The 27,113-nt window shown below is 37.4% G+C and overlaps 1 long non-coding RNA gene across 1 annotated transcript in view; it reads left to right on the top strand.

The window, feature by feature from the left end:
* Window positions 1-22,503: 22,503 nt before the first annotated feature.
* The window catches only part of LOC308185190, a 12,277-nt gene continuing 7,667 nt past the window's right edge, over window positions 22,504-27,113 (top strand). Inside the window, exon 1 of the long non-coding RNA XR_013943179.1 lies at window positions 22,504-22,774. This is a non-coding gene — a long non-coding RNA (uncharacterized lncRNA). The remainder of the gene's footprint in view (window positions 22,775-27,113) is intronic.

The raw sequence follows: 27,113 nt of genomic DNA, 5'->3' as shown, positions 1-27,113 counted from the left end.
GAAGGGGAATGAACTGGGAGTTGAGGGTAAACAAGAAAGACTAGGTCTGAGCTGAAATGGGTTTCCTGGGTCAAGGGCTGGTGTTAGGTAGGGATCCTGGGTGGGGCTGGTCAAGACCTTGAAGGCCTATGAGTGCCCTGAGAGCCCCAACATCAGGTTGTGAGGCATCCTTCTCATCAATTTCTGCTTTTCAGACTCCCTTTACAAAATGCATTTCAGCTTGCTCCTTGCTACTGAATCTGCCCAAACAGTCTCAACACCTGTCTGCCCCAGACACCTGCCTCAGTCTCCCATATTTGAACCCAGACTTCACAGCCAGTCATGGCACCCTCTTCATACTCATGATATCCTCCAGTCTGGTTTTATGTCCCTAAACACTACAATTCTCTACCATGCCAAAGCCATGACAAATTGCCATCTTTCTACACTTCCAATTCCAGATCAGCTAACTTCTCAAGTTAACAAAATATTTTTCCTCCATTTCGGTCTGCCTTTTTTCTCTGCATCTAGATAAGAACGTGCTTAAGTACCTCAGGTCAAGACAAAATATGTGATTATTGTAACAGCTATTCTAAGGTATCTTGTTTGCAAAGCAAACTTAACTCCATTTTGGAAAGACCTATAATCAGTAACAGAGAAATTTCGTAAGATCTCACTCACATAAATAGACATGGAAAAACATCTTTGGGTAGCCACATAGCATGGAATACTTCAAATTGATCATACAAGTTGTCAAAATTATTATGAAAATTGTGTGGAGTCTTTAAAGTAAGTTTTGCTGTCAGTCTCACTTAGAATATTTTAACCAGAGATCGCTATTGTATCTAGACTAAGTTCTATATTTAATGTCTAGGATAAAAAAAGTATGAAATATGTATACATTACATGACATACGACATCCCCAGTTATATTTAGACCAGTGTCTTTCCTTAATCTGGATTTATACATTAACAAACTAAAACTTTAGAAGATTATGCTCAGGATTTTAATGTATTAGTGCATAAATTTGGATATTTAATTCAGTGTTTAAACAGATAAAATAAATGTCTGCTTTTCAAGAGTTCTGAGCACACCATTTCCCCAGTCTTCTCTGCAGAATTTATGTATAGGGTACTGCTTGTTTTCATTTTTGGTTAACAATAAATTCTCAAAAACCACAGCTTTATGAAGTCTAAAGCTAATTATGAAGTCAAGACAAATTTGGTGAATAACTTCAGTCCAAAAATGGAACAGAAAATAAAGTACTACAAAGGTTAAACCAATTTGACAAAGTTTTTTATTTGTTTGTTTTTTTCTCTTTTAAATGGCTTTTGAAAATTACTATTGACCTACTATCACATTGAAGTAAAAGAACACTAAATAAAAGTTATATTTTATCATCATCATCATCATCTTCATCTTCATCATCATCATCTTGCAAACCAAATAGTTGGGAGTAATGGGTGGACTTGCAGACTCTTTTTCACTAAAATAAAATGTATTTGTTTAGTCATAATATTTTTTTTTAATGTAGCAAATGAAATTTGCCCTACTCTCATAATTCTCATCTTTCATCTAAAAATCAGGTGCTGTTTTAAAAAGGACATAAGCATGCCAGCATTTGAAATGCTGCTGTTTAATATTTTTATCTTCAGGAAAGCATGTGGCAACAATAATTACCTGAATGTGATGATCTGCATAGCTAACACCATTACATTATTTTGTCAGTGACAAAAACAGTGCCCCCACAGTACCCTGTGAAATGTCTCATTGCAATAATATCAAGCTGTCATGATTTAGTAAAATGCAGATTTGTTTCACTGTCATTCTCTGGATACTAATCAGGAAAATCTAAACAGTGAATATGAAAATAAAATAAAAAATGTTTCATGCGCTGCAGAACAAAGAAAACACAGACTCAGGCTGTGGGGAAGGTTGTTTCCAGAACTCACTTTAGAATAGGTGAGTCTTTAGAATAAGAAGAGCATCTTAATTCAACAAGCAACACAAAGACAAAATGACACAATATTTTAAAAGGCAGACAACTTTTTTTTTTTCCCCTAAATTGATGCCTAGAGTTTGCTTCCTGACATGATGCTGCAGTGTCTTTTCTCCTGCTTGACTAGACAGATAGTCCATGTCTCATCTACTGCGACTGCTGTTATATGGTATTTATTTTGCAGTCACTACACATGATCTGGTTTAATCTCTGTGGGCAGCACTGAATTCTATTAATCCACCTCTCTAGTCACAGAAAGGTACTGATTCACCTGAATGCCTATATTCCAAATGTACAGTAACTGACCCATTAAGCTGTTCATGGAAAGCCTAAGAAAAATACTATCAGAATTTTCTTAGAATAAATTCAAAGTTATCAGGTGAAAAACATTAGAGGAAAAGTTCAAAAACTATTGGAATGGTGGACACTACAATTAATTTAACACTGTGGTAATGTAAGCACAATTTGCGTACATTCCTTCAGAAGGAATTGCAGCATGGCAAACATTTCAAGCAAAGTAAATTTTATCTTCCTTAAGCATTTGCTCTCCCATTTTTGGGATATTTTTCTTCCTAGCTGATATGCAGCAGAAAGTCATAACTTCAGATAAGCCAGGAACAGAGCCAAAATGCCACAACTTGATTATGAATGAAATTCCATCTGGATTCCAAATTCAGTCTGATTGACAAAAGTCACTAGAAATCTCCTTCCCTCTGTATCTATCTATAAAGCTAGACAATGGTGATAAAAATGTCCTTCCAATAAGGTCGTTTATTTATTTATTTATTGGGTAAAATTTCACTTCTGTTGGAGGTTGAAATTATATATATTATTATATTGAAATTATATATATTCCTCCCGATATGCAGCCTTCTTCTGAAGAGAGCACTGTATTGACCAGATACTTTAGTTGAACTGTTTTGCCATTTTCTAACACAGCTTGCTATTCTCTGACAACTTCTCACAAATTATTTTTTAACAAGCATTTTATGTTACATTGTAAATTTAACTCCCTTTGCTGAAAAATCCTTATATTTATTCTTGTTATTAGACCTTCCATGTTATTCCTGTGTCTCATCTCACCTTGCAGAGCCTCAAGTGTCTCAGTAAACTTTTCAAAGGCATCACAGTATATTTTTGCAGGGAATCTTTTCTCTTTTCTATGTACATTCTTGATATCCTCTCCTTAAGATTCCCTTTCTGTGCCCACTAGAAGACGTTCTTGAACTTGTCCACCGCTATTTCTAATTTGTCTGATCTTCATCAGTCAGTTTAAAGGAGCATAAAATGTCATCTGCTTCATCCGTCACCATGTGTGTATTAATGTATTTATCTGATTCACTTCCTCTTGCTCATCTAGGCTTGATGCAATTCTGAATCTTTCAGATCTCCTAATTTATTTCAGTCACTCTTCAAGCTTACTGAAGTTGAATTTCTCAGGTGGACTAGTCTGAAATGATGCTATGCTCTAGCAGTTCTATAAGCAATTATCATCTTAATAGCCTGTAAACCCTGTTTTGTATACTCTCTTTTGGTCTGCAGTCAGGCAAAGAAGTCTGTTTACCCCCAAAATTTTCCTTTCTTTATGGATGCAGAAAAAGAAGCAAAGCAAACAAGCAAACAAACACACAAACAAATAAAAATGGGATTGGTTGGCAGAGCTACTATATTAGATTTACGTGAATGTTGGTGCTTTGGCCATGTCACTTTGCTATGGACAAACCACACTTGGATCTGCAACTGTGATCAGTGGTGACTTATCCATTATATTTCAGATAACCTGTAAAGTACACCTGGCTTAAATAGTCACTAAATGACCTAACTCTTTCTCTCAAAGTTCAGTTCAAGTTGAGTTCAAACTTGCATGAAGTTATAGAAAAATTTCACTATTTTTTTCTTTCACTCTTTGCCACTCTGACTTGGGTCAAAGGACCTGGTTTAACAAATGGGTATTGCATCTCACCTGAATATAGGAGAATGAGACATAGGTGCTAAACCTCGACCACTGCTGAGGCAATTTTTATAGTCACAAGAAATGGACTCAAACACCTCTAGAGAATGAATTATATTGACCTTTTTACAGAAGGAGCCTCAGCACCTATTTCGGAGTAAGAAAGGATAGGATTAATTCGATTAAATATGAGTTTATGAAGTATATGTTTCTTGATATGAAGAAGTTGACATATGTTCTTTTTATATTCAGTATAGGTTTAAACAACATATTTGATATTTATTTTGAGGAGTTCTTCATTCCACCTTAAACTGAAAGCCTGTATTTTGTCACCTGGCCTGTGCTGTAATTTCTACCGGCTGTACTGACTAAATCCCCATTTATTTGTTTATACACAAAGATTTGATGTTAAGTGAGACAGATCCCCTCCTTACAGAACTGAGCAATTGAAAGTATATATATTTTTTAATTTTTGGAACTACAACCCTGGACTCAAAGCAGATTGGAAATTAAGGTAGGATAGATCTGATTTCCAACGTTAACAACTCTAAGAACTTCTCTGTTTTCATCAGCAATCAATTAATGTTAAATAATGCCCGAAGAAAAGACTAGAAACTAAAAGTTTCCATGACTCCAGGGGTGCTCAAGCCACCTTGCAATTTATTGTTCTCCTTCCTGTCCAGTTAAACCTGGATTCATTCACCTAAAAGACACTTTTTCAATAGGATAGAGATTTCTTCCATCCTCCCATCTTGCAGATACATAGTGAGAAATACAGATATGGGCTTTAATGCAATTATCAAGGCAAAGTAGAGCTCTAGAATATTATAAAAATGTTGATTACCATCCCCTTTTCCACTCCCCTTGATAGTGTACACCAGAGGGGACTTCTTAGGGTGATTTGGAAAAAAATGAGAAATAAAGAAGAATTTTATTTAAATGTGTTGGTGATATTGTTGCTGGCAATGGAACATGTCCCTCCCCTTCCATGTTAACACACCGCTCTTTCTGCAATTTTTATACTTCTACACTGATGCATCAGCTGAAGCTGACCCATGAGTTTTCATGATATAAACACAGCCCCTTGTGTGAAGCAGTGAGTTTTATTTATAGTGACGGGATACTCTTTGTGCTTGTTTCTCTTTCTGTGTTACACACACAGATTTATTTACAAGTAGAAATACAGCAGTGACTACCCTTTGCTGCAGACAGCAGATGAGCTCTGCACTTTATTTAACTGACTTTCTGTCAGCTTCAATTTCTTGACTGCTTGGAGCACAGGTTCTGTTGGTCTTTCCAAGGTATCCTTTGATCTTGCTCTGCGTTTAGTTTCCTGCCTTACCCCTTGGGCCTATGGTTTGCTGCAAGACTCTTTCCCCCACCTCTTTCCTTTGTGTCTTAAAAGAAAACAAGTTTTCTTTCACATGTATTATTTTACAGACTTGTGTGATCACTGTGATCACAGAGGAAGGGGAAATAAGCTTTTCTATTACAATGTACATTGACACCAGTGCTTCTCCTCTTGGTATAGCTCCACGTATGCAGTCATACCAAGAGCAAAACCAAAACAAACAACAAAAAAATCACTTTACAATTTTAACAGAAGAGAGATAAAGACTTCACTTTTCTTTGCAAAAATATGAGACATCCAGTCTTCTGTTGTATCACTTAATCCATAACACAGGACAAAACTGAATGAGGTTTATGAGGGGTGCATTTGCACCAGGCTATCTATTTTCTTCTGTAAAGGATGGATTCCCAAGTTGCAAGCAAAAATTAGATCAGACTTAAGTTTATTATCTTTAAAACTTTGAGTCCTGTGAAATAAGTGTTCTAGTTTTGTGCTGTCTGGTCAACATGTAGCATGTTCCCTCAACTTCTCCTGAGAAAAAACCATCCTGTAAATGTTCAGTAGCAATGAACATGGGAACTTGCTCAGAAAATGTTCTCTGGTTGCTTTTTCCAGCATGCTTCAGTGTCCTGTCTGTGCTACCAAAGTAATGTAAAATGATTTAAGCTGAATTCAAATAAAGGTTCTGGTAATGGAAGTGTCAAAATATATATGAGAAAGTGATTCTTTGGGGTTTTGGATCTTCACTAACCAGAAAAAAAGAGCACTAGGCATCTCAGCTCCCAGAAAAGAACAAAACAATTTCAGAATTGCCTTACTTTCCAGAAAGAAGAATCCAAGAACACAAAAACACAAAAAACTCTAACCTCACAAGAGATCAAGACACTTTGAGGGGGTAATTTCCAACAATATGAATTTTAATAAGCATTTAACTTTCTAAATAACTCTTCTCTGAGGTACTCTGGAGATGATTAATGCGAAAATAATTATATATTCATATATTATTATATAGACATATATGTGCATATATGTGTGTCCAACTTTTCTGACTTTTTTGTGTGTTTAACTACATATTTAATTAAGGAATCTAAGTAAGAAAAAAATGGATATTCCCTTTAAAAAAAAAAAAAAAAAACAGATGGGAGAATTTACTTTTAATCCATTAAGCAGGAACTAACTGAACAGTGTAGATGTATGGCCCACAAGAGTCGCTATCTTCTGCTTACCAAACTTGTCTTTGGTATGTTGGTCCCTTCCATACATAGCAGAGATGTATTTGTCCTTAAAGATGTGTGCAGAACCTGACTCATGACCTTTGTGTTATATCAAGCCAATTTTTGTCCAGCCCATGCATGAACAAAATAAAATAATTATGGATATTTGAACAAATGACTGGATATCAAACCAAGGCCAATAATCATTCATTGAGACTAATGAAGTCAAGTAGGGAAGAAGTGATTTTCTTTTGTCCTGCAATGTCAGGTCAGTGGCCTAAAGAAATATATTAGTGCTTTGGGTTCAGTCCATAGGGACTATATAAGTGTATCATAAAACACTCTGGGTACCTCAATAGACATGCTAAAAACTGCCACTCATATTTTTCAGCAGTCGTTGACATTGTATATCTTTATTTTTTGTAAGCGGATGAGAAGGTATGTTTCCTATAAAGGACAGGACAGGCTGAATGACACAAGTGTTTCCTTTTATAACTTAGGGTATACCCTGGCCATGCCTTGACACCTTTCTTCCTGTCCCCCAGAAGAGAAAACCTGAACAGACAGATGGAAAGAAGCTGGAAAACAACTCCTCCAGGTTCTTGATACGCATTATCAGAGTACCAGATCTGTAGGGAACATGCATGAATTGGTACTGGGAACAAACTGGGTTATGGAAATTTGGGAATTCTCAAACACTCCAGAAATCAAAGGTGGGAAGTAATCACTGGGTAACATCTCAGCAAATTAGAAAAATCTTATTTGGAGAAGACAGTCAAGACAGTCAGAAAAAGAGATGCAGAGTAACGGGAAAAAAAACGTATGAATACACAAAAGCCATGTTCTTTGTCTGTTTAAAGTCAAGGACCAAACTTATGCTGACTTTAAGTTTATCATTTCTTAAACTTGGCAACTTTTCAGTTCACGCAGAAATGAAGTTCTTGTGATAACGTATATTACCTTTTCTTTTTCATGCTTTAATTGATTTTTAGGGTACACATCAAAGCAGGAGACAATTGTCAGTTCATGTGTTGATGCAACAATACAAGGAAGCCGTACAGCACTCACACTTAATCAAAATTTAATCACCTCTAATAAAAGTTAATTGTATAAGAAAAGATAAAGTAGAAGTTCACATCTGTCTTCCAAAGATGTTCTGTGTCTCCAGGAAGTCAGTATGCAATCTACCTATTTTTCTATACTTAATTATTTAACTGAGAGATGAGAGGGTTTTTTTTGTTGTTGTTTGTTTGTTTGTTTTATTTTGTTTTGTTTTGTTTTAAGGGCAAAACTAGGAAACTTTTTCCTATGGCAAACTTTTTGAAAGCTCAAAGTATGAGCTACAACAACATAAGCTAACATCTCATCTTATAGGATAGTCTGAAGATCTGTATATGATGGCAAATAGCGAGACTGGAGCTCATGTGGACACCCCTTAGTGGCCCTGAATGACCTATTTTGCTTATAGTCAGTAGGCTGTCTTCATGTCAGAGCCTTTGATGCAGGTGTGCTTTGTTGGCTTTTCTGCGCTCCCAGACCAAATTGATCTTTTGATGTTTTTCTATGTCCCAGATACATCTTTCATTCCTACCTGTGCAGTGCTTCCCACTAAGACTCTAGTTCCCAAAGATAATAAAAATATTTCTTTATGAAATACTGCTAAACTCTCACATCTAGTTCACGTACCATTACCCCAGAAGACGTGATTCTCCAGAGTAAATATAAATTCTACTTATCTGTACTCAATGTGACCAATATTTTATAAAATCCTTTGCCACAACTTCAGTAACAATATTAATCCACAATTAATATAAGCAAGAGGAGTTCATTTTCTGTTCAAACCTCTAAGTTCCCAAGAGCTCTTTGTACAACAGACATACTGCCTTCCTTTCAGGTATTTTCAGTCTTTGTCTAGGGACTTAAGCAAAACACTTTAGATCCTTATAGATAAAACAGTTCCTTCCAAAAAGCAAAACTCAATTTACTCCTCATTTTGCTCTCATGCTCTGTGCAGTCCTTTATGACTGTTATTACAAAGTCTTATCTCATTTTTCAGGCTCTTGTGCAGATTTTTTTTTTTTTTACTCTTTTATATTCATATATTTCATTTTATGTCATTTTCTCGTTGTCTCTCCAAAACTTGATTTTTGTCTTGCTTTTCTCTTTAACTTAATAAATTTTAATGGCTTTTTTTTTTTTTTTTTTTTCCCTAAGTTTAGGTCAGAGTGCTCTAGGACTCTTGTCTCACTTTCCACTCTTTGATTTCTTCTGTAATCTGATCTCCCATCGGAAATTCATTGAACTCACTGAAATGATTCCAACCACTCATGCATTTTTGCCTCAGCTCTGTTACAGAAGATCCAAAGTTTCTCTCCAAAGTTTTAAAATTCTTCTGTGAAACCAAACCCTTTCAAAAGTTATGTTCTTTCCAAGATCAAAAAAGTCTTCAAATTTCTCTAGTTCTTTCTGAGAGGTAGCTTACACTTCTTCATTCACATGTAGAATATTCAATGAAATTGCTAATAGTGCTGGAGTTCACAGCTGCTGCTCTTTGTCCTCTATTCACCTCCTTTTATTCTACTTTTCAGTTTCAAGATGCAGTCATGTATTTGTAACCCTGTCCTATGTAAAATATAGGTTTTTACATGGTAGTTAATATACAGTAATAAATTATAGAGACTTTAAATATAAACATGTAATTTATGCAGTAAGGTAACAGGCAAACTAAGGTATTAGCTTGTTAGCCATGGGAGAAAACGTGCGAAAGACAGGAGCTTGTAAACATAATTTTGTCTGACAACCCAGCAAATTCACGGCAATTAATCAGAATATTTAATGAATGAAAAGTTTCAGTTTGAGTCTTGGGTTGAATCCCTTTTCACATTTATTATTCGTATGTTCTTGAGGTCTTAAGCCAAGAATGACTGAACAGAATCATGAACACATGAATTAATGCAAAACAAGATCATCAGATATCCATATAGTTTGAAAGACACAGGAAGTTATTATTCTACTTTACTTGGTGTCCTGTATTGAAATACCATTTTTGAGAAATATGTAAGACAATTGGAGAGAGTCCAAGGGATAGCAACAAGAATGATCAAAGGTCTAGAAAACACGATCTATGAGGAATGATTGAAAGATTTAGATTTTGTTTGGCTTTAAAAACAGGGATGACTGAGAGGAACATGATAACAATCTACCAGTACAAGAAAAGGTGCTGCAAAGGAGAAAGAAAAGCTTTGTTCTCCATATCCATGGACTAGAAATAATGGGCTTAAGTTTCAGTAAGATTAAATTTCCTAATAGAAGAGACACTGAAGCACTACTGTTGATTGCTTAGTAAAGTTGTGGAGCTTTTATCACAGGAGATTTTTAAGAATAGTTAGCTAAGTATCTGTTAAGAAAACTATGTTTGATTTTATCTTGAGAGAAGTATATATTAGATTATTACTTTTGGATGTTTTGAAAAGTTTCAGGAGAAGTATAGACATCTTGCCAGTTTAAGCCAGCTGAAAATATATCTTTTCATAGGCTACATCTACTTTGCAGGATGTTTATGCCCCTGAGCATGATTACTGGTTTCCACTACAAGTGGTCGAGTGGTATCTACGCTGAGCGAAGGCATCCATCCTGCCACATGTAGGACCAAGTCCACACTATTTGCATGTCTTCTCTGGACACCATCTGTACTCCCGTAGCTGTAAGGTATAATTGGCATATTTCTGTTTTATTTCAAGTTTAAAGTATCTGAAATACTGTTGCAGACCATTATAGTGGTGTTTTTACAGCATGAAACTGACATTATGTGTTATGTTCCCCAGTCTGCAGCAAGAAAACACATGGAACTGGCTGAGGATGCAAAAGAGAACTGTGTAGGTCAGAGAGACCAAACCAGGAACAGCTTTGACTGAATTACCTAGAGGCACTGGGCTCAGCATGCTCTCTCTCCCAGGTCACTGCTTGGTTTTAACTCTGAGGGAGACAGAGAGTTTCATTACCAATCCAGAAAGTAACTCAACAGTCATGCTGTGCAGATGGTGTGAGAATCTGGCTCCAAGTATTCTACTAGGAACTGTTTTATATATCTTTATGGGCATAATCTTCATTGACTTCTATGGACTGCTTAAAGCCACTCAAAGTTACCCAGAGATCTACAGGTCACACAAGTTCCACAATGTGAGAAGCTAAGTTGTGTTTTTGCAGTAGAGAACTAATTTTCTGTATTCAAAGGTAGTTATGTAGTCATAACAAGAAGAAATGCTAAGTACATAAGTGGACAGTAGAAGGCCTCACTGTTCTAAAATAAGGTAGAAGCTTGAGAAAAACAGGATGAGCAGTGAGAGAACAGTAAAACAAAGAACACAAGTTCTCAAAACATAAGAAAGGAGAAGAAAAAAAAAGTAAAAAGGAGAAATTAAAGGGTTGATCCAAAAAAAAAATAAAAATTGTACATATATGGTATAGAGAAGTGTTGAGTAACTTGTGAACCTGTAGTACTCAGCCAATGAGGAAACAGGGGAGGTTATTATGTGTCAGGTAGTAAGGAATAAAAGGCTATGTATGATATGTTTACTATAATGTGCTCCTAATTGGCAGGACGCCCGCCATTGCAATCGCGAATAAAATAGCTTCACAGTAGATCCTGCATGAAGAAAATTATTGAGATTTTTCTCACAACAAGATCTTCTCCAAGTGTATTTGTAATGATTTTTTTCATTAATGTGGTAGAAAAGAATTATGCGCCAAGGTAGATACCATGCCACAGAGCTAATGAGATGGGTAGCTTGTGGTTATTTGCATTCATCTCTGACTTTGATGGTTTTCATGTCTGGCTAACTTGTCCTGGTTATTAGTGAAATAATTTTGTTTTCCAGGATCTCTGGGATATAGAAAGTTGCACCTATGTTTTCCTACCCTGTTGTGGCCTGTACATTTGCTTTATCCTGTTTTGTTTTTTTTTTTCCTTTTTTTTTTCTTTTTTGATGGATTTTAAGGCTGTCATGCAGAAACGATGCAGAAGGAATGTGTACCTTACAGCATAATTACTGTGAACCCCTATATTGTCTTTTATACTATTTGCTCAGAAATCATGGTGAGAAATGCAGCCTAAATGATGAGAAAGATTGTCCTCAGATTTCATGTAGTGCCACTGAATGTGAATAGGTGCCTGATTTTTCTGCTCCAAGGTTGATTGAAATCATTTCCTTTTCTCAAAATAACTCAGTCTCTTCACTGCAGTTTAAGCAGGCACTTCCTTGTGTTTCCACTGGACTCACCATGTGGTGGTGGTGGCTTTGTTGTTACAATGTGCATCCCTACATGAAGGCTTGCTGACCATTTTCCTTTTATCCCCTGATGTCAACATTGATTTGCCGTAATCTTTTTCCCCTTTACCCTTAGGAAAGGCGAAGGCAACATCACATTCCATCCCATACCATAACCAGCAGTTCTTATTCAGTATGGCAGAGCATTTCTTTGTAATGATCGTAATAAACAGAGAATCTCCTGCTAACATTCCAACGCACCATACAGCTTGGAATTTTTCAATATATATTTAAAACAACAAACCAAGACAAGAAAGTGCCTTTCCCAGAAATTGTCAACGTATGCTCTGAGATCTCTTGCATTTTGCATTGTGTCAGTCTGTGTCAGAGGCTTCAGGAAAGGTAATATAGAAGATGAATGGAAGTCTATCATCGCAGTGCCAAGATGAAAAAGTGACAGCTCATAATGAAAAGAAAAATAGTTTCCATTTTGGGCCTCTGTAAGTAAGAAAGTGACAGAGCCATGGGAGCTGTGAGGCTGAAAAATGGTCCCTTTGACAGACATGCCTGTAAGTGAAAGTGCATGGGATATAATACTACCCATAATATAGGGAATAATGATTATTTTAGGGATCACATGATTTTGAATAAATCCTTCACAACTCCATAGAAAATGGAACCAAAAGAAAACTAGGAAAAACTAGTTTCGTTTAAGGAATAAATGACCTAAGAATGTTTTTTAGTCTCTATATATGTGATTGAAGCATATAAAATTACTTTGGATTACACAGACTAACCAAAATGAGAATCAAGAGCTTCCTGTAAACCTGAAATGGGATACATTGCTCATTTTTTTACAAAGGACAAAAAACAAATGCTGATGAGCATGAAGATTCTGGTCATAAAATCTTTCATAAAGCTTCTTTTTATTAAACCCACGCATGACATTTGCTTTCAGGTGAGGTGAGATAAGAAATCTTTCCTATTCTCAGAATTGCCAGCTAAGGCAATATCTATAGGGGCAAGTCATACACATGTAACTTAAGGCTTAGATTAGAAGTGGTGCAAAACACTTTATGACATTCTTATTTTCAGTCTAAAGGAGTGTTTGAAGACAGCTTAAGGTAACTTGAGATTGGGAAATCCATGAATGTCAACATAAGGTTTGTGTAGTTTTGAATGTATCTGTTTTTGAATTGATTTTGGTTAAACTGGTGTAACTTCCCCTGGTAGACAAGGGCTTGAAGCAATATTCACCTCTGTGTAAAAGACCACCAATATAGAACTTTAAAGGAAATTACATGGTGCACGAATTTCACCCTAAAGGATATTTAAAATAGTTTTCCCTGCATGGCTTCTTTTTTGCTAGCATTCTTCAAGAGGAAAGGTTAATAAGGATAATATTTTCTCCTTCCATGCAAGCATCTGTTTCAGGATCTCAGTGAATTCTGAAACTCTTTAAAAAACATTCATAAACTCTTATGACACATTGCATTTTTATTTTTACTATTCTTTTTATTTTTAGGCTCTGTCATGAAAATAAAATGATAAGAAGGAAATTAAAAAGAAAAAATTATTTCTTGGGTTTTAATTTGTTGATTTGTTTGGTGGTGGTGTGGTGGTGATCGGTTGGTTCTGAAAAGGAAAGAAAGAAATTGAGGGTCCATCTGGATTTATACTGGAAATATCTTGTGCCTTTTGAGCAATGTCATCTTCATGTCAAAATTTGAGCCTACGTTACCCATCTTGCCTCAGTTAAAATCAGTGGGAAAAGTCTACAAGTTTGAATGGGAATAAAGTTAAAACTGAAGTAGATTTCTGAAAGTCACACCAGGCACAGTTGCATGAAGATTAGAAGCCACCTGCCATCTCCACAATTGTTTTCTAGCTTTAAGAGATTTTTTAATATAACTAAACAGGGAAGGAATATGCTTACTACTGTCTAGCATTGGAAGAATTTAAACTTTAAGCTGGAAAAGGAATTTTAAGCTACTAAATGAGACTATAACTAGGACAAATGGGATGAATTTAAGGAAAGAAAAGGCTGACAGTTAGAAGAAAAAAAACCTTTCCTAGCAATGAGGACTATTAGACTGCAGAGCAGTCTCCCAAGGGAAGTGGTGAAAGCCTAGTTTCTTAAGTCATTTAAAACTGGACTAGACAAAGCACTCTGGAATATACTCCGGGGAGCAATCCTGCCTTGGCAAAGGGATGCACAAAATAACCTAATAGATCTCTCCCATCTTTCCTTCCTATGATTCCCCTATTTCATAAACCTCTGTGATTGAATGGAGAGCAGAAAACTTTAACCCCTTTTTCAGAAACAGAAAGCATATTTGACAAGATATTGTGAGAGGAAAATCTTCTAGCAAAGAGTAGAAAAAGCTGCATTTTCCATAGCGAGTTTTCAACCTTTCTATAGTCAGAATGAACTGTAAGGGATGGTCCAAAATTGCTTACTGGATGGTTGCCATTTTCAGTTCAAGTTGATGTTTTGTTTCTTAATTTCCCTAAAAGCCCCTCTGGTTTAGATCCTACTCCATCTTATAGCGTTTTGTTTTGTTTTGTTTTGTTTTGTTTGTTTGTTTTCCCCCCAAAAAAGGATGCAACTAAATCCCTGATAACTGAATGACTGTCTTTTTAAAACAGAATTGCCTTGTTACTCTTACACATTGGACTGTGGTTACACTATATCCCTGTTCAGACTGGTATCCAGAAGGAACTACTAGCCATACCCTTGCACGGCCCAGACTTTGAATCGATGTTAGGAGATATTAGGAGTTAGGAGACATTATTCTCTGCTATTCCCCTTCTCCCTCAAGCAGGTGGGGAAGCAATGGCCTTGGCTTCTGCCTTGCAAGACATCAGCCAATGGAGCAGAGCGGGTGCAGGTGACAGTGTAATCCACTGCTGCTAAAAGCATATTTTTGCTGCACCTCTCAGTGCAAGGAGAAAGTGGGTGACTTTGCAGGGAGGCAGGAATGGAAGTCAGCCTCTGAAAAGTATTTCAGAGGAGGTCAAGCTTCTGTGTAACTTCTCAGGGCTATTCAGGGAGCTCAAAGAAACACCTTCCTGGCCCTGTGTAAGAGTTACAGGGGCATTTAATAACACGCAGGTGTTTTCCATAAAGTCTTGCTGCTGTTGCTGCAGCTCTGGGTCTCACAATGGAAAGCTTGAAATTAAAATCAGGACAGCTTCACAAGCCTGGAGGAGGCGGCTGACATTAAAAGTATTCTTCTAGGAGAAATGGTTAGGAGTGGCACACCAAGATGGGGTGAAAACAAATGTGTTTATCGTATTAGCATGTATTAATACTTTTTTTTTAGTTTTATCCTTCTCTGGAGCCTCTGGTTTGATGTTTTTCATGAGTAAGAAATTAGTACGTACAATGACTTTACATATATATACGTTCAGATTGCATGAACATAAAGGTGGCCATTCCGGATCAGAACAAGGTTCCATCTAGCTCAGCATCAGGGGACAGAGGATACGAGGTTAGGATAACAAGGTAATATTTGATAATTAGAGATGCCTGGCAAAAAAATAAAGAAATACAGCAATCATATAGTTATACTTCCTCGAGTATACTTCCTGGATTTTTCTTCTAGAAACTCTGTGGAAAGTTTTTCTAGGAACTTTTTGACACCTTTAAAAATCATAGCTTCCATAATACTCTTGAGCAAGGAGTTCTAAAGACTAGATGCATATTATTCATACAAACACCTCACTTTTGATTGTTCTGAAGATGTTAATGGCCAACTTCCTTTGATTCTTCCCTAAACCCAGTTCTTGCAGAGCAAAGCATGTGATGATTGATACAGCAGTATGTCAGCTGTAACTGTCTCAAATTGCATCATTTCTTATTTATGAACAGAAAAGCTCTTAAGCCTACAATTGTAAAAACGGTCATTTTGGGGAGGGGATTCTGTAGTTTATGGCTCCCATAACTAAAATAAGATGAACAGTCCCCAGTTCTCTCCACATTTGCAGATGTAGTTGTCAAAACAGCACTGATGAAAGAGTGCTGCTGGTTACTGAAATGCCAGATGAGAGCGTCAAAGTGTTGAGGAGGCAGACATGGACTTGGCCACAGCTTCTTTGGGAAGACTGTCAGGGATGTAATAAAAATGTCCATATGGGATTTGATGAATGATTTGTAAATGACTGGATTCCTTGCTGAAGGAATTTCAACATTTTTTTCAGCCCCACCTTAACCTAATCCAGCACCCTGTTCATCTAGCATCCTATGGAGAGTAAGGCTAAGTGAGTAGGTAAGAGAGTAAGGCTAACCAGCAACAAACTCTTGCATTGAGTCTTAAAAGAGAACAAATTTGAAATTAGTACTTTCAACTTTAGAAGAACAAAGTCACGAAGATTATTCTCATTGTTTTTCACCTGGGTGGTTTGGTGACTTTAGACCACAGGTTTGAACCATTGTATTCCTTACTAATTAATGGGACCTAAGAAATCCTCAGCAACTCAGAAATTCTTTTATGATGGAAATACCTTGATTAAAATAGAAATGTTTTCTCAAGGAAAAAGCATTTTCAATGTCATCACTGGAATAAGATTGTACCGACACTCCCATGTGGGAGTGTGGCCATGGGGGTCGACAAGCCCCATAGTTGGTGATAACATCAGACTCTTAACGATTAGGCCAGGAGAAGTGTAAAGTGTTTAAAAGGAACAAAGAAGGGTGATTCAGGAGACACCTTGCTGTCTCGGGTTGCCTGTTCTCCAGCTGTTAAGGCATGGAAGTTGCTGGGTGCTGTTGCCAGGCAAAGTTGTTGACCAATGAATAGTTAGTGGAAAAGTACTGCTGTAGAGCGAATGGTATAAGAAGGGAGCCTGTCCTCAGTAAGATAGGGTGGAAGTTATGTCATCAATAAGACAGAGTTGAAATTATGTCATCAATAAAGGAGTAGCAGTTACTGATCCTTAAAGAACCCAGGTGTCCTTGTGGTCATTACACCACACTCCGATTTCATTATTATTTCAAAATAGTGGAAACTGGAGCCTAATATATCACTCTTCAGTCTGACTGTTTGAGAAACATTCACTGTAACTAGTTCTCTGTTGATCCGTGCTGTTCTGACAAAACAGCAAATCTGCTGCACTCTGTTTGGAAGGATTAGTCAAATGTTGCCCAGAACTAGAATTGGTAATTTACCAGGAACCTGAGCTTTGCACTGGAGTTGCACAGTGCACACATCTGTTACAGAAGCCTTGACCTCGTTTTTGTCTCCGAAGCACTTTGCAAATATTAAACCACACAGAACATTGCTAAGGGAAAAAAAAAAAAAAAAAAAAGTAAGACAATTTCACTGACACTGGCATGTTGTGGCAGCTTTGTATTTGTGGAGAACCTGGATTGTTTAATTGTGGACTATTTCCAGTCTGAAGGAAAACTAATATTACACCTACTTTCCAAAGTGTTGAAAGTATATGATAAGATCACAGAGAGAAAAGTGTATTTAAAGCAAGATTAGAATAAGACAGAAAGACATACCTTGTCACTGTAGACTTGACTACAAAAATTCCTTTTGCCATTCTTGACCCAGAGATGTGGCCATAAACATCACAAGTTGTTATCTCCAGGACTGCCAGGATCTTTCAGTTCTAGAACTTCTGTCAACTGTGTCCCCAAATTTGTAGTGATTTTCCATAATCACTCTAAAAAGTTGGCCAGGACCTGCAGTCTTGGCAACCTAAAGCCATTTTCCAGTAAACAGGAGGCTTACCAAGCCAGACTGAATTTGCAGTCTGGCTGCTTCTGACCTAGGAGCAGCATGATGGACATCTCGAGTTTCCATGTTCTGGAAGAAAATCAGAGTTCCTAAAACTTGCAGTAGAAAATAGATTCCATGCCACTAGTGGCAGCTGCAGTTCGTATGGACGATTGGTTAGAATGGATAAAAACAGATTTCCCAAACCAACTGTATTCAATGCAACATATTTTTCATATGTTTAATGGAACAGAAATTTTTATTTTAAGAGGCATTTATGAGCACTGCTAGCTCTCTGCCTGGGGAGTGGAGACTTGGTAGGGGGGAGAGCTAGCAGGTGTAAGAATAAAATTAGTTTTATAATAAAATTGGAAAGGAACTGAGGTTTTCTCTCCCCACCCTTGCCCTTAACCACAGATGAAACACAGTCATTAGGCACAAAGGATCCTCCTGTGCACAGCTACCTTACAATTTAACCCTTTGCTGGGGAGTTCAGACAAGAGCATCAAGAGCATTGTACTCCAGTGACTGGCACACACACACACACACACACACACACACACACACACACACACACGGAAAAAAGAAAAAAACACTGTTAGCATTGCAGCCTTTGATTTAAGCCAATGCCATTAAAAAGAACAATTCATTATCAGTCCTGGAAGCTTCCTCCCTACTGATAGGGTGCTTCAGAGCATTCAATACTGCTGCAGTGAAGTCTCACAGCCCCTCAGCATGGCACATAAGGTAGAGGCTCCTTTGTCCTTACACAGACTGGTTCCCTGTTTAGTTTAAGGAAGAATGTATGTTGTTATTTGTATTGATATCACCTCTTATACTATAAAGTCCCACTTCCACACACATTTTTTCACATTCTTTGACTGAATGAATATGTACTGGAGACTGTGATACTGATAGAAGATAGCAAAAAATAAAAATAAAAAATCCACAAATGGCTTTGTTGTAACTGCTTTCCTCATCTTAAGTGTCATGAAGCAAAAGGAAGTTAGCGCTACTAGATCAGTCTAGATCCAGGCCTTACATCAGATATGTTCACTCATTTGTTAATGTCTCCTTGCAGTCATAGTGAATGTTTTTTGTTTTGTTTTGTTTTGTTTTGTTTTTTGTTCTTCTGAGACTGTAGTGAGTTGATGTCTATTTGTTCATGTTGATCTTATTCTCATTTAAAAACTTAAGTCCATGAAAAATGATGTTCAGCTTTAATTATCTTACAATGATGCCCAACATAATATTCATAGTTATTGGGAAAAAAAAATGGCCAAAAATATCAGGCAACATATCTCATTAATACAGACTATTATAGATTTAGTTCTATTTACTGGTTTTGGACAGTTTAGAGTAGTGGCAATGTTCATTCTGTTGGAAGACCTAACAAAAATTATTCCTTCTTGGCCAAACTTTGAGAAGAACATATCCCTGTTTAACAGTCAAGCCAACTTTTCAGTTCTCTGAACAAAGGGAAAGGGGAAGAAAGAGATGATTAGTGTTTCCACTCGTTTTCAGAATACAGTTCATGTTGGGTTAAAAAAAAAAAAAGTGTTGTTCTTTCTAAATTCAATTAATTTTACATGTTAAAAAAATACACAACTACATACAGAAAAGGAGAGAAACTATTTCTAACCAAATAAGAAAATAAGTACACCGAGAGTGGGAAAAATGATGCCTCCCAGCAAGAGGAGTGGGAAGGAGGAAGATGAGTAAAGCTCCCTGAAAATAAAAGAGTGGATAGAAATTGAGATTCGTAGGAGATGGATAAATAAACAACAAGGTTACAAGTTCACAAGCCCACCCGGCAGGCACTATTAGGACTTTAATTTGCTACAATCACAAGTGTATGTGGTGTGTGTTTACTTCGAGGGGAAGGAAGTCGATTTTCTGCTTCTGACTAAATATGCTACCAACATATCATGATGCCTGGCCGAACTCACCAAAGCATGTCTTTTCTGCTCTTCATTGGATTGTGTTCAGAGACAGTTGTGGTACCTGTTAAAATACTTTAATGAATCTGATACTCATGAATGGTGCTGAAATGACAGCCTTGGAAATTGAAGTCTTCTATCAAACTACATAACTTGCACAGTATGGATGAAAATAGTGCCAACTTCTGCCATACTATCCTCTTAAAGTGTCTCAAATTTAACCTGGAAAAATTATTTCTGGTGGTAACAGCACTTCAGCCTCAATGCCTGGTCATTTCTTACTACTTCCAATATAACTGCCAACAAGTGTATGGATTATCTTGGTGACTTTATACTGCAGACAGGAGCTGGGCAAAACATTTTCAACACAATTATTTCTTATCAGAAAAAAAACAGTGCATTGAAATCAGAAGTGTTCTGGGAAAATGAAATACCGGCACAATTCTCAAAAGGCAGGTTCTGAAACAAAATGTTTCATTTTGTTTTGTTTTGGTTTACATATTTCATTTACATTTCTTTAGAGTTCCATATTGCAATATGAAATATTATAATAATTTATGTAATACAGCTTATGTCATGTAACAGATTTTGATTGAAATGAAGCACTTTATCTTATCAAATTTAAACATTTCAGTGCTTCTAAAATGAGTGATTTCTGAGTTTCCATAGCATGGCCAATTTCAAAATGGGGAATTTTATTTTGACTGAATAATAACAACAATAAATGTTAATCTAGGTAAAATCCCTGTTCCCCCTCTTATTCTCTCCCCCCCCCCCTCCCCCCCTTTAATTTTTTCTGGTACAGGGAGACAGCAGACAGCAATCCTGTGTCTATCAACTATATTACAGGCAAGCTGGAGGGAATAAATGGTTTAGAACAAATTTAAAGTGTTGTTTAAACTGTGGCATTCAAGAAGATATTGAAAATATTGGGAACCCAGGTAGAAGGACAGTAGTCCTTAGTATTAGAAGTTATTTTTCTGTTATTTATCTGATTTACCACTGTCCTGAACACTTACAACTGAGCTGGTTCTGGTGATGGGATGGGGGGGCGGGGGGGATGACGCAGGGCAGGAGAGAGAAGAAGTGGGGTGATCTCTCAGTGCAGAGAAAAAAAATGAATTTAGAGGGGGAGGAGGAGAGAGTGGAGGACAGATCCCTCTGGTGTTGTCACAGAGATGAGGTTCGGGAATGAAGATCGGCTAAAAACAACACAGAATGAGCGATGAGAGAGGTAAGAAGAGTTTGAATGCCAGTTGTGCTGCTCTCCCCTTGAAAAACCACGTTGGCTGAAATGATAGGTTAGGAAAAAAAAAAAAAAAGAAAAAAAGAAAAAAAGAGAAAGCAACAGAAGAAATAATCCCTTGAGGAGGTGTCTGAGAGTTGATACCACAGACCTTTACACAGAAAAACTATGTTCATGGTGCATACCAGGTGATAGCTGCTCTATCTTCTGACCTTTATCTTCAGACCTAAGAACAGACTTGGAAACTCAGTCTTGGTTCTTCCATTTGCAAGTTATTCTTCCCTTCCATTTATCACAAGTATATAAAGAGTCCTCAAATACTACATTCACCATTATAAAAGTATTATTGCATTCTCAGTACTCATTATATGTGGCTTCTTCAAGCACTCATATCAAATGATATACTACAGAAGATTTTTTATTCTTATTAAAAGCCTGTGGCCCTGCCAGCCATTATCCCATCTTAGCAGTTTCTGGAATAACCTATTTTATGAACAGCGATACAATCTTCAGAGTAGGCATAATTCTTGCCTTATGGATTTTGGAAAACAATTGGCCAGAGAGCAATCCAAAGATAAAAGCAGCATGACTTGCTAGCGTTATGGGAACAGCTGACCACATGTACTCATTTCAACTATGTCAATTATCCCATTTGCTCCACATGTTTCTCCTTCATCAGTACCCAGATCTGTCATGGTTTGAATAGGGTTTGGAAATGAAATGCAGAACAACCAAGATGGCCAGCTTTGAGACTCGGTTTATTACGCAGCAGTTAAACTGTGGTGTACAAAGTTTATTTTTTGGACTTACCCTGATAATGTACAGGAAGATTTTCCTGTGACACTCTTCCCAGTAGGGCCTAAATTCCTTCAGAACCTGTTATTGTTCAATTAGAGACTGAGGAATAGTGCATGTGCAATTGCAACAGCTTTCAGGTGTTAGGTTAGATCAGCACCTTTAAGACAGAAGCAGTAATGCTCTCTGGACTAAAAACAAAGTGCATATAGTCACCAGCTGGTCAGTCTTGCTGTCTCCCACAGGTCCAAACTAGATCTGTGTTTCTAGTGATATTAGTACACATGGTGAATTGAATGAAAACTGAGCTCCTACAACTGTTTGGGATATTCAGAACTAGTCTGTCTGGATCTCCTGGTTCAGTTTATCCAATTGTTTTGTCAAACTACTTTTCTAAAGCTCCTGCCTCAGATTGGTTTTCTTCCTGTTAAACCCTCTGCAGCAGCTCCCAAGCCCAGTGGCTCCAGAGCTTATCTTCCTTTGCCTCAACCCCTGAACTGGCCCAACCACCTCCACATGCTGCAGTCCTTCACCCAGCTGTTGTGTCCATGTTGAGCTTCTGCAGCCTCTCCTCAGGAAACATCACTGGGCATCATGAAGATAATCTCTATTTCCAGCAAAACAGAGCTTCTCCGCTTCCAAATGCAGCCCAGGTCACGGCCAATCTGTTCCAGACATCTTTCCTCCCTTGAGGGCTGGGAATCATCCTCTCACCCAGCTGGGAGGTGACAACAATCTTTGGTTTGAGGTCCTTCACAATATAGCTTTTGGGGTCAAACCTGTGTTAGTTCATATATGGTGGTTTGTTGTTGTTGTTGTTTTCCTTTTGTTTTGTTTTATTTTCTCTATTTTGAAGCTCCTTGTAGATTTTCACTCCATTCATCTATAATTGGAGTTGTGCTAGATGTAAATTAAATTCAAAATTAACTGGTAAACAGGTTGTTTTGCACAGGTATTTCATGCATGTAAATATCTGTAATTATGTAGAAGTGTGTGAAATTCATACATATTTAAATATGTGGCAATAGAGACCATGTAGCTCCTTTCAGAATTCAGCCTATTTGAGAAATGGCTGAGTTAACATTACTGTGTTGTTCAGGAAGAACTAGATTATTTTGCTGCATTGTTACATTTCTTAACTTGCCGTGGTTGTTTCTCTTTTCCCTTTGTCTGTTGCTTGTTGCTGATGAAACCCATGCAGATCTGAAAAGCTGCAGAACCGCATTGTCTGCATATTCCTGTCACTGTTTCTCATCTGAAAACAGTACCTCCTGGCACCTGGAAAACCATCACAGATGCAGAACAGGTAATCTTTACAGAATCCTATTCAAAGTGAACAGTCTGCCAGGCCCATAGACAACAAAACACACTGCTGACTCCAGCTGGAGCGAGAGATTACTTTGATAACAAATTAAAACAGGCTCAGAAATTGGAAATGAAGGAGCTATGTAAGGATGAATAAACTCCTCAGATGGCCCTAATTTTGTGCAAGTCTATCCAACACATGTGCTATAAATTTTTGCTCTTCATTAATAGCTACTGTTTAGTCACTAACATCCTTCAAGAGGACGAATCAGGATCTGGCTCCTTACACAATGCTCACTTCCATCCTGATTGAGGAGACCATTTTCTCTTAACATGTTCAGAGCACTTCCTTGGGATCTTAAAAATTCTTTATGTGTCATTTTGCTTCTTGCATATGCAGACAATTGTAATGCTCAATTTAAAAATGTTCATATATTTTCTGTCTATGGGATTTTTACAGCACTGGATAATTCCTGGATGATTACTGTTTTTAATAACCACATAATTACTGTATTAATCAGAACTGTCCTATTGGCTTCTGTGTGACACAGAAGGGCAGAAGCAAGATAGAGATAGAGATATGCCATATTTAAAAGAGCCCTACAACATTTTCTGTGTTCACTTTGAAGTATGGTACGCACAGGGGTCAGAACACAAGGGCAGCCTTAGCAGATATCAGGCCAGAAGTCCGTTGAGCCCAGTGTCTTTCAACAATAATCAATTTGCAAGAATCAGCAGAAGGTATCAAAAATGACACTTAGCAAGACAATGCTTCTATGGTGATATCCAGGACTCTATGTACTATGACTCTATATAGATGACTATGTGTACAGGACCTTGTGGGGTGAGTAAACACAGACACACAAATAAGACACACAGACACACAAAAACATGCTTTTTCAAGAATTCATACTCTTAAAAATTCTGGATCATTTCTGAGACCAAAAAATATAAGGGAAGGTCAGAACACTGTGAGGTAACAGTAAGTGAGTAGCACAGGAAAAAAAGAAAGGGGGGAGGAACACCCTGAAATCCAGGTTTGCCAGGGACAGCGTGCTCAGCATATACCAAGGCAAAGCCAAACTCCTCAAGGTCACTTTTGTCTTGCCTAGAAGAGGCACTGAGGTGTACAACCCAGGCAGGGCAGCAGCAGAGCACCGTCAACTGCCAGGTTGAGTAAAGCAATGAGGACTGACTGCAGAACAACTATGTTTGCAAAGTAGCTTGAGATTATCAAATGTGGGCCCTAAATTATTGTCAGTTATGACTGACAAATTAAGGAGTTCTCTTACATATGTATATATATAACTATGTATATAGCTATTATAAGTTTAATGTAACTATGAAGTGGTTTTTTGTTTGTTTGTTTGTTTGTTTGTTTTAATTTAACTATAACAGCAAAAAGAATTAACTTTAAGAATTAAAATAAACCAGAACATTTATTTCTAAGTCACTGTCTTTAGCAGTCACTCCCAAAGGCTGCATAAGTCAGAGCAAAGGCAAATTTCCTTTCCTTTTTAGATACCTGCTTGAGCCCTTTACATTTCTTCTTAAAATACTTGGCAAGGCTTTTTCCCAGCTGCTCATTTTCCCTTTACTGCAAGTGTACACAAGCCGGTGAGATGCTCAGTGTTCAGAATCTGAACCCTTATGCAAGAGACATCCTCTAATGGATGTGAACCCTGAAAGGAAGGTTAGTTTCATTAGTGGGATTAAGAAAACATCCCCTGGTTTGGTTTGTCATTCCATAGTTGGGTCTGATAGTATGAATCTGAAATGGAAAGCAGCATTTTTTTTTAACTGATTTTGATGGACAGTTCCTTTTTATAATGTACAAATAATCTTTGTGACCCTGATAAGCAGGTCTGATGATACTGAGCTGAGTAATGTACCAGAACTGAAATTTCCATCTACTTGATGTTTTGCACAGGGCTTTTGATGAAGTCACTGTCACCTGCTATTAACTTAATATCAAGTCTTAATAGGGTCCTTTTCTTTCCATCTTCACGCTGTTGGGGTCCGAATTAATTACTAAGAAAAAAAAAAAAATCTTCACATAAATCCTTAAGCTTCACAGGAAGGAAAAAGTTCCCAGTGCTAGTTGAGATCTAATGGCTCATTAGGAATGTCTGTCTCAACTAGACATCAGTGCTGTTCCTCCTCTTTCATGTAACTTTCATGAAGACGCTTGAAAACATGCTTAACTTTAAGCTGGTGCATAGTTAAATGTAAAAAGATATCTGATGTATTTGAAGTTAAGCACATGCTTAAGCAATTTGCTCAATCAGAGCCATATCCTGGCAAGAGAAAACATCTTCATAATGTTTCTTCATCATTTGTCTCTATCCACAGTTTGCCTGAATCTTTGCTTTGCCTCACCAACAGGAACTGGCAGCTTTAGAGATATTATCAGGGAGATTGACTCAGAACTGAAGGGCACATGATAATGGAATCAGGTCTACCTACAGATGCTAAAATCTTTATCTTTGGATACTCTGCATGGGCAACAGACATTAACAAAAGAAAACATTCCTTTCTTATAAAAAAAACATAACTCAAATGGTAAATATATGTATATTAAATATATGCATATCAAATATACACATCAAATTATATGTTTAAAATTGTAGATATATTGATTTTACATGAGTTATTTAACTCTAAAAGGTCTTACTCTGAGAAGTGCTGTGTTTCTGAAAGGGTCAGATTTAAAATCAGCATTAACAGTAATACAAAAAGGAAAAAATATATATTTTGCTTTTCGAAAAAGCATATTTACAATATAAGTTTGCATTGCAAAAATATTTTCCTATTATTCCCTCCCTTTCTTTCAATGCTTTAATGACCAGGGGGTTTAAAAGCAACTATAAATAGCTAAGGTATGCTCTATTCCTTTCTTGCTTGTGCATTTCCAGGTATGTTGTATATCTAAAGAGGAAATGAGTGACAGCCCATTCTGCAGTCTGTTTTGCAGGAATATATGGCAGTTTTTTATTATGAGGTATTTACTGCTCATCAGTTCTGTGCTTTCTTTGGAGGTGTGTTTGAATTACATACCACTTTGCTGTAGAGGGATAATTTCACTGAAACTAGAGGAGTCAGGCTTGCTAGCAAACAGTCTGAATCTGATAATTTTCTCTGTTAACCTGGTGGTACTATTCATTTGGCTTCTTGCAGGTGGGGAAATGAAGACATCATCATGCAGAGGGGGCTTTGTCCAACTCTTTATCATCACCCTTTTCAACACCCTTTATATAACGGCAAAACAGGAAATTACATGTTTAAAGCACTCTGTCTTGTCTTTGACAAGAAACAGTCTTTCCAACAAACTCTACTGAACCTGAGTGAAGACCAGTAAACTCTTCAATTCCCACAGACAGGAACACAGTAGTGGCTTCAAATCAGGTTTAAACCTTTTATGCCATGATGTGGGCTACTGGATGTTACCCCAGTGTCAATAAAAGGTATTAAGTGTTCCTTTTGTTTAGAAATGTAGTTCCTTGTGAAAACTGGGTTTGCTACATGGAATAGACGACTCCGCATTTACTTACTTATTTTTAGGTGCTGTCTACTAGGACAAACACTTTGCTTCTGTACAGAAGTGCAATTCCCTCTAAAATCATCTGACAGAAGCTAAGGGAAAAAATACATCAACAACCAGAAATGAGGGAGCTGCTCTGAATTTAACTTGGGACAAGGCTGTGAGGCCTATCCCCAGGACCTTCTTAGGGAGGACCATGGGGCTGACCAGGGGTTAAAACAAAGCTCTGCATCAGTAAGAGTACCTGGCAATGTCCTCTGCGCCCCTTTACGAGTGCATAGAGGCAGCCATTGAACTGCTGCTTCCCTTTAGCTCAGGCTAAGGCAGGAGTTTTGCTGGTTTGGATTCAAAAAGAGTTCCTAGTTTTTCAGGCGTGCTCACAGAAAATTGCCTCTTCGGTTTTCCTGGGTTGTTGCAATGTCAGTTTGAGCCTCGTCCCATCCAGCCACATCAGTCAAACTGAGCTCCACAACATGACATAACCTGACACAGTTGACACAGCCAGGTGTTACAAACCAATGGACACCATGGTTCACAAACTATTCAAATTACTTTCAGATACATATCCTACTTCTCTGCTCAAATCCTTCCCAGCTGTCTCTTTTCTCAGCTCCATATGAATCAGGGTTGGAGAAAAGAAAAGGGAGGGTGATGGGGGAGGAAAGAAGGAGGCGGGAGAGAAAATATCCTGCCTGAAAAAAAAAAATAAATAAATAAAATAAACCTCTTGCAAACCATATTGCCTGCAAAATTAACTCTTTGAAGGAGGCTCACTGAAGCCTCTAAGTTTCCTTCAGGC

This window comes from Anser brachyrhynchus (assembly GCF_964034855.1).
Source record: "Anser brachyrhynchus genome assembly, chromosome: Z".
NCBI classification, from domain to species: domain Eukaryota; kingdom Metazoa; phylum Chordata; class Aves; order Anseriformes; family Anatidae; genus Anser; species Anser brachyrhynchus.
Note: the sequence above shows the minus strand (reverse complement) of the source record. Positions and strands in the feature narration are given on the sequence as shown.